Genomic DNA, 6906 nt, shown 5'->3' with positions numbered 1-6906 from the left:
TAAGTGAAAATTAAGTGTAACTGACAGAAACCTAGCAGTATTGGCAGTAGGGTACAGAGAAGATTCAAGGGCCAAATCTTGATGCCCAGCATTGGGTATAGGCAGAACAAGAAAACAAGGCACATGCTGCCCTGTGGGTTCTGGAAGTTCCTGGTCCACAATGTCAAGGAACGGGAAGTGCTGCTGATGTGCAGTAAATCTTACTGTGCTGAGACTGCTCGCAATGTTTCCTCCAAGAACCATAAAACCTGAGTGGAAAGAGCAGCCCAACTGGCCCCCAGAGTCTCCAACCCCAATTCCAAGCTGCGCAGCAAAGAAAAAAAAAAAGTAACACCAAAAATGTGATGAAGCACCAAAATCACATGGAACCTGCTACCGCCACTGTGAACACAAGTCATAGCCTTTTATTCTAGGAATAATAACTAGGGCGAAGCTTTCTTCTCAAGAGAAATCAAACACAGAGAAACCTGGGATCCCTGTGTAGAGCAGCAGGATGGATAGATTGTAGTGCCATTGACTGAGATGACATTGATACCGCAGTTGTGCCTTCCTGGGGAAGACATCCAGTCCCCTATCCAAGTAATTGGCACCCACACCAACATCTTGTTCATGTCATATTTAGGAATCCAGAGGCCTCATTTCAACAAAATTTTTTTTGAAACAGGGTGTTGCCCAGGCTGGAGAGCAGTGGCACAATCTTGGCTCACTGCAGCCTCGACCTCCTGGGCTCAAGCAATCCTCCCACCTCAGCCTCCGGAGTAGCTGGGGCTACAGACATGTGCAACCATGTCCAGCTAGTTTTTAAATTTTTTTGTAGAGATGGGGTCTCCCTATGTTACCCAGCCTGGCCTCAATTCCTGGGCTTAAGTGATTTTCTTGCCTCAGCCTCCCAAAGTGCGGAGATTACAAGCATGAGCCACTGTGCCTGGCTTCCAGAGGCCTCATTTTACAAATGCAGGAACAGAGACTCAGAGAGAAGAAGGACTTGCTCAGGTCTACACAGTAAATTAAGCCCAAGTCTTCTGGCTTCTAGGAAAGATTTTGTTTCTTTTCTTTTTTTTGTTTTTGTTTTTATTTTTTGAGACGGAGTCTTGCTCTGTCACCCAGGCTGGAGTGCAGTGGCGCAGTCTTGATCTCAGTTCACCACAACCTCTGCCTCCCGGGTTCAAGCGATTCTCCTGCCTCAGCCTCCTGAGTAGCTAGGATTATAGGCGTGTGCCACCACGCTCAGCTAAGTTTTGTACTTTTAGTAGAGATAGGGTTTCACCACGTTGGTCAGGCTGGTCTCGAACTCCTCACCTTGTGATCTGCCCACCTCAGCCTCCCAAAGTGCTGGTATTACAGGTGTGAGCCACTGCGCCCGGTGGAAATATTTCTTTAAGCCCTAATTGATATGAAAGCTTTTTTTTTGTCTGTTTGAGACAGTGTCTCACTCTGTCACCCAGGCTGGAGTGCAGTGGTGCGATCTCAGCTCACTGCAACCTCCATCTCCCAGGTTCAAGTGATTCTCCTGCCTCAGCCTCCCAAGTAGCTGGGATTACAGGTGTGCACCCTTGCACCCAGCTTTTTTGTTTTCAATTAGAAAAAGTATTTATTTCTGCTCCTTTCATACATCTTATTGTTCAGGAAACAGTCTTACATACATATCTGAAATAATCTACCATCATACACTCTAGTTAAAGTGAAACACCATAGATAAAGCTGATCAGCTGTCCAGAGTTCTCAGCTTATGTAATCTTACTTCTTGATTTTATGTGAATTTCTGAAAATCAGAAATGTCATCTCTAAAAAATGTGAAGGGGGTTGTAAAAAATAATCACTTTACTTGATATTATAGTTGAGATATGGAGTACATTTTCTTTCTTTTTTTTTTTTTTTTTGAGTCGGAGTCTTGCTCTGTCGCCCGAGCTGGAGTGCAGTGGCCAGATCTCAGCTCACTGCAAGCTCCGCCTCCCGGGTTTACGCCATTCTCCTGCCTCAGCCTCCCGAGTAGCTGGGACTACAGGCGCCCGCCACCTCGCCCGGCTAGTTTTTTGTATTTTTAGTAGAGACGGGGTTTCACCGTGTTAGCCAGGATGGTCTCGATCTCCTGACCTCGTGATCCGCCCGTCTCGGCCTCCCAAAGTGCTGGGATTACAGGCTTGAGCCACCGCGCCTGGCCCATTTTCTTTAAGAAATGAAAAACTAATTAGAACATGCCACTCACCATCGTTGGTACAGCAGTAGGTCAGCAGGAAAAAAAAATACTGTGATAAACTTGTCTCTTCAATACCAAGAAGAAATTCTAGTCCAAGCTTCAATATGCTTCCTGTTTTTTCACTAGATATTTCTTTTACTACTGCTTTTCATTCTTTTCCACATTTCATATTAAAGGATTGGTATAGCCTTTAAAACTTCATTGACAGAAGAAATCCAGTATCCACTGATTTCTTCTCAAACGCACTCTAACCCATCAGATAGCTTGCAAGTTTCATTCTCATGAATACTCTAGCCATGAAAAAACTCAATAGAACACAGATGAAACCAATGAATAGAAGAAGAAATCTATTGAATTTTAGGATATTTGGGGCATTCGATTGGTCCAGGATTATGAAACCTAAACCTCCCATTGTAAACAGGAAGCTGGATGCAAGTCCTTCCATAATATATTGTCCATTTACTCTGTAGGCAAAGAAAGCTACTGGCCTCTGATGCCCATGTTCATCAGTCATAGAGCCAACACTTGGAGGTTCAATAATAACATCATAAATGATTCCTCCAGTGATGAGGAAGTAAGACACCACCACCAGAGCTTACACAGTCATGGCCGACGGCATGTGCAGCCAGGGTGGCTTCTTCAGCTTCAGGTTAGGACGTTCGAGCACTAAGAACAGGACATGATACAAAATCTCCATGTTGGTTGCATCAAGGCAAAAGCTCTTTATTTTATTTATTTATTAATTTTATTATTATTATTATTATTGAGATGGAGTTTTGCTCTGTCATCCAGGCTGGAGTGCTGTGGTGCAATCTCAGCTCGCTGCAGCCTCCGTCTCCCAGGTTCAGGAGGTTCTTCTGCCTCAGCCCCCCAAGTAGCTGGGACTACAGGTGTGCGCCACCATGCCCAGCAAAATTTTTCTTTTCTTTTCTTTCTTTTTTTTTTTTTTTGAGACGGAGTCTTGCTCTTTTGACCGGGCTGGAGTGCAGTGGCCAGATCTCAGCTCACTGCAAGCTCCGCCTCCCGGGTTCACGCCATTTTCCTACCTCAGCCTGCCGAGTAGCTGGGACTACAGGTGCCCGCCACCATGCCCAGCTAGTTTTTTGTATTTTTTAGTAGAGACGGGGTTTCACCATGTTAGCCAGGATGGTCTCGATCTCCTGACCTCGTGATCCGCCCATCTCGACCTCCCAAAGTGCTGGGATTACAGGCTTGAGCCATCACGCTCGGCCAAAATTTTTCTATTTTTAATAGTGACAGGGTTTCACCACGTTGACCAGGCTGATCTTGAACTCCTGATCTCAGGTGATCCACTTGCCTTGGCCTCCCAAAGTGCTGGGATTACAGGCGTGAACCACCGTGCCCCACTCATATAAAAGCTCTTGATATAACAATGGAGAGAAAGGAGTGAGGAGGAGGAGAAGAATGAGGAAGCATTGAATCAGGTGTTCACTGGCAGGCGGGAACACTGACAGGTGTGTAGGGCAATCAGAGACCTTGTGGGGAGGGCAGGGGAGTCTGTTAAAGAAAGGGGAGGTGGAGGCTGGGGCCTGACTGGGTTATTTTCAGAGCTGCTATTTTTGTCTGCATCTGCTAAATTATTAAACTGAGATCACTTCCTAGAGGATGCCAGGCCAGGTTGCCAGGGAGAGGCTGAAAGGGAAAGGTTGGATCTCTTAGCAGAGGCCTCAAATATTCTAGGCCTAGGACGGAAATAGACTCCTCAGGCCTTGACCCCTTCCCCACCCCACTCTCAGCTGATGGAGGGGATTGGGGATCCTCCTTGGGGCCACAGCCATAGTCACTGTCCCCTCCGCAAGGCTGTCTCTTCTGGCTGTTGTCCTGGAGGCAATAGATACATATTGAACCAGACTCTGGAACCTGGTCCCATCGCAGCTGCCTCTTCTCTTTCAGGGTCTTGAACTCAAGCCACAGGTTTTGAGTCAGATAGATATGACCAGATATGACCATAGATATGTGAGATCTTGGGCATATCCTTGCATGTATCAATGTCCTTGTCTATGCCATAGATATTAGCCGTTCCACTTCTCAGATGAAAACCCTGAAGTTCAGAGAACAAAGGTGCCTTTCTCAGGGTTGCATAGCTAGAAAAGGACTGAACTATGATTCAAACATAAGTGTTTCTGATTTCAGGCTCCTTTCCTCTATTCTTTCTTTCTTTCTTTCTTTCTTTCTTTTTTTTTTAATTTTTTTGAGATGGAGTTTCACTCTTGTTGCCCCGGCTGGAGTGCAATGATGTAATCTTGGCTCACTGCAGCCTCCGCCTCCTGGGTTCAAGCAATTCTCCTGCCTCAGCCTCCCAAGTAGTTGAGATTACAGGCATGCGTCACCACATCTGGCTAATTTTGTATTTTTAGTAGAGATGGGGTTTCACCATGTTGGTCAGGCTGGACTTGACCTCCTGACCTCAAGTGATCCTGTAATCCCAGCACTTTGGGAGGTCGAGGCGGGTGGATCACCTGAGGTCAGCTGTTCGAGACCAGCCTGACCAACATGGTGAAACCCTGTCTCTACTAAGAATACAAAAATTAGCCAGGTGTGGTGGCGGGCACCTGTAATCCCAGCTACTTGGGAGGCTGAGGCAGGAGAATCGGTTGTGAAGAGGTGGCCTGCCCCTCCACACCCGTGGGCGTTTCTCGTTAGGTGGAACGAGAGACTTGAGAAAAGAAATGAGACACAGAGACAAAGTATAGAGAAAGAAAAAGTGGGCCCGGGGGACCAGCGCTCAGCATACAGAGGACCCACGCCGGCACTGAGTTCCCTCAGTATTTATTGATAATTATCTTTACCATCTTAGAAAAAGGGAAGTGGCAGGATAATAGGATCATCCTAGGGAGAAAGTCAGCAGTAAGATATATGAATAAAGATCTCTGTGACATGAATAAGTTTAAGGAAAAGTGCTGTGCCTTGATATGCATATGCAAACATCTTCATAAACCTTTTTAGTGCATAAAGAGCAGCATTGAGCTAGCAAGTCCCGCCTTTCACCCTAAGGCAGTTTTCTCCTTTCTCAGTAAACAAAACATACAATCAGGTTTTACACCAAGATGTTCCATTGCCCAGGGACAGGCAGGAGATGGATGCTTTTCTCTATCTCAACCGCCAACCACCGCCAAGAGGCCTTCTTTCCTCTTGTACTGGTCCTCCTCAGCACAGACCCTTCACGGGTGTCAGGCTGGGGGACGATCAGGTCTTTCCCATCCCACGAGGCCATATTTCAGACCATCACATGGGGAGAAACCTTGGACAATACCTAGCTTTCCTAGGCAGAGGTCCCTGTGACCTTTGGCAGTGTACGAGTCTCTGGATACTTGAGATTAAGAGAATGGTGATGACTTTTAACCAGCAAGCTGCTTTCAGGCACTTATTTAACAAAGCACACCCTGCACAGCCCAAAATCCTTTAAACCTTGGGTCACCACAGCACATGTCTCTTGCAAGGACAAGGTTGGGGGTAGGGTCACAGATTAACAGCATCTCAAATACAGAACAAAATGGAGTCTCTTATGTCTACTTCTTTCTATATAGACACAGTAACAGGCTGATCTCTCTTTCTTTTCCCCACAGGTGGAACCTGGGAGGTGGAGGTTGCAGTGAGTTGAGGTCGTACCATTGCACTCCAGCCTGGGTGACAGAGTGAGACTCCATCTCAAAAAAAAAAAAGAAAAAGAAAAAAGAAAAAAGAAATAAAGAGAGAGAGACAGGGTCTTACTCTGTCTCCCAGGCCGGAGTGAGTGCTGTGGTGCAGAGGCTGCTCACTGCAGCCTCAAACTCCTGGGTTCAAGGGGTCCTCCCACCTCAGCCTCCCATGTAGCTACAGGTGTGCACCACCAAATCTGGCTAATTTTTAAAATTTTTCATACAGACCTCTGTCTTGCTGTGTTGCCCAGGCTGGTCTCAAACTCCTGGCCTGAAGCAATCCTCCCATCTTGGCCTCCCAAAGTACTAGGATTATAGGCATGAGCCACTGTGCTTGGCCTATTCTTTTATTTATTTATTTATTTAGAGATCGGGTCTTGCTTTGTTACCCAGGCTGGAGTGCAGTAGCAAGAGACAGGTCATCGCAGCCTCGACTTGCTGGGCTCAAGCGATCCTCCCACCTCAGCCTCCTGAATAGCTGGGACTACAGGCATGCACCACCATGCCCAGGTAATTTATTTTTATTTTTCGTAGAGATGAGGTCTCACCATATTGCCCAGGCTGGTCTTGAATTCCCAAGTGCTCAAGTGATCCTCCTGCCTCAGTCTCCCAAAGTGCTGGGATTACAGGCATAAGCCACCTTGCCTGACATCCTATTCGTTTTTAGTATTTTAGAATTTTATTTGTTTTCCAGATTTTCTACAAAAGGAATGTACTTTATAACTTTTATAAAGATCAGAAAAACACAATAATCATTGTAGTTTAAAGATGGATTTCCTCATTCCAGATGTTGTGTTTGCTGGGCTGGATGTGCACTAATAGGTGGTGGACTGTGGCTCCTGTCCACTCTGAGAGTGTGGTGCTCAAGCCAGTTAAGAAAGCTGACAAGAAGCTGGGTGCAGTGGCTCACGCCTGTAATCCCAGCACTTTCGGAGGCCAAGGTGGGTGGATCGCTGGAGGCTGGGAGTTCTAGACCAGCCTGACCAACCTGGAGAAACCCTGTTGTTTGGACGAACCGAGGCAAGATGGTGCACTTCCGGGTTCTTCCCC

At 46.5% G+C, this 6906-nt stretch overlaps 1 pseudogene; it reads right to left on the bottom strand.

Annotated features, from left to right (window-relative positions):
* Nucleotides 1–2444: 2444 nt before the first annotated feature.
* LOC111547551 lies at nucleotides 2445–2897 on the bottom strand (annotated as a pseudogene).
* Nucleotides 2898–6906: the final 4009 nt, after the last annotated feature.

This window comes from Piliocolobus tephrosceles, chromosome 1, assembly GCF_002776525.5.
Source record: "Piliocolobus tephrosceles isolate RC106 chromosome 1, ASM277652v3, whole genome shotgun sequence".
Taxonomy (NCBI): Eukaryota; Metazoa; Chordata; class Mammalia; order Primates; family Cercopithecidae; genus Piliocolobus; species Piliocolobus tephrosceles.
The sequence above is the reverse complement of the archived record's forward strand: the minus strand, read 5'-3'. Positions and strand labels throughout refer to the sequence as shown.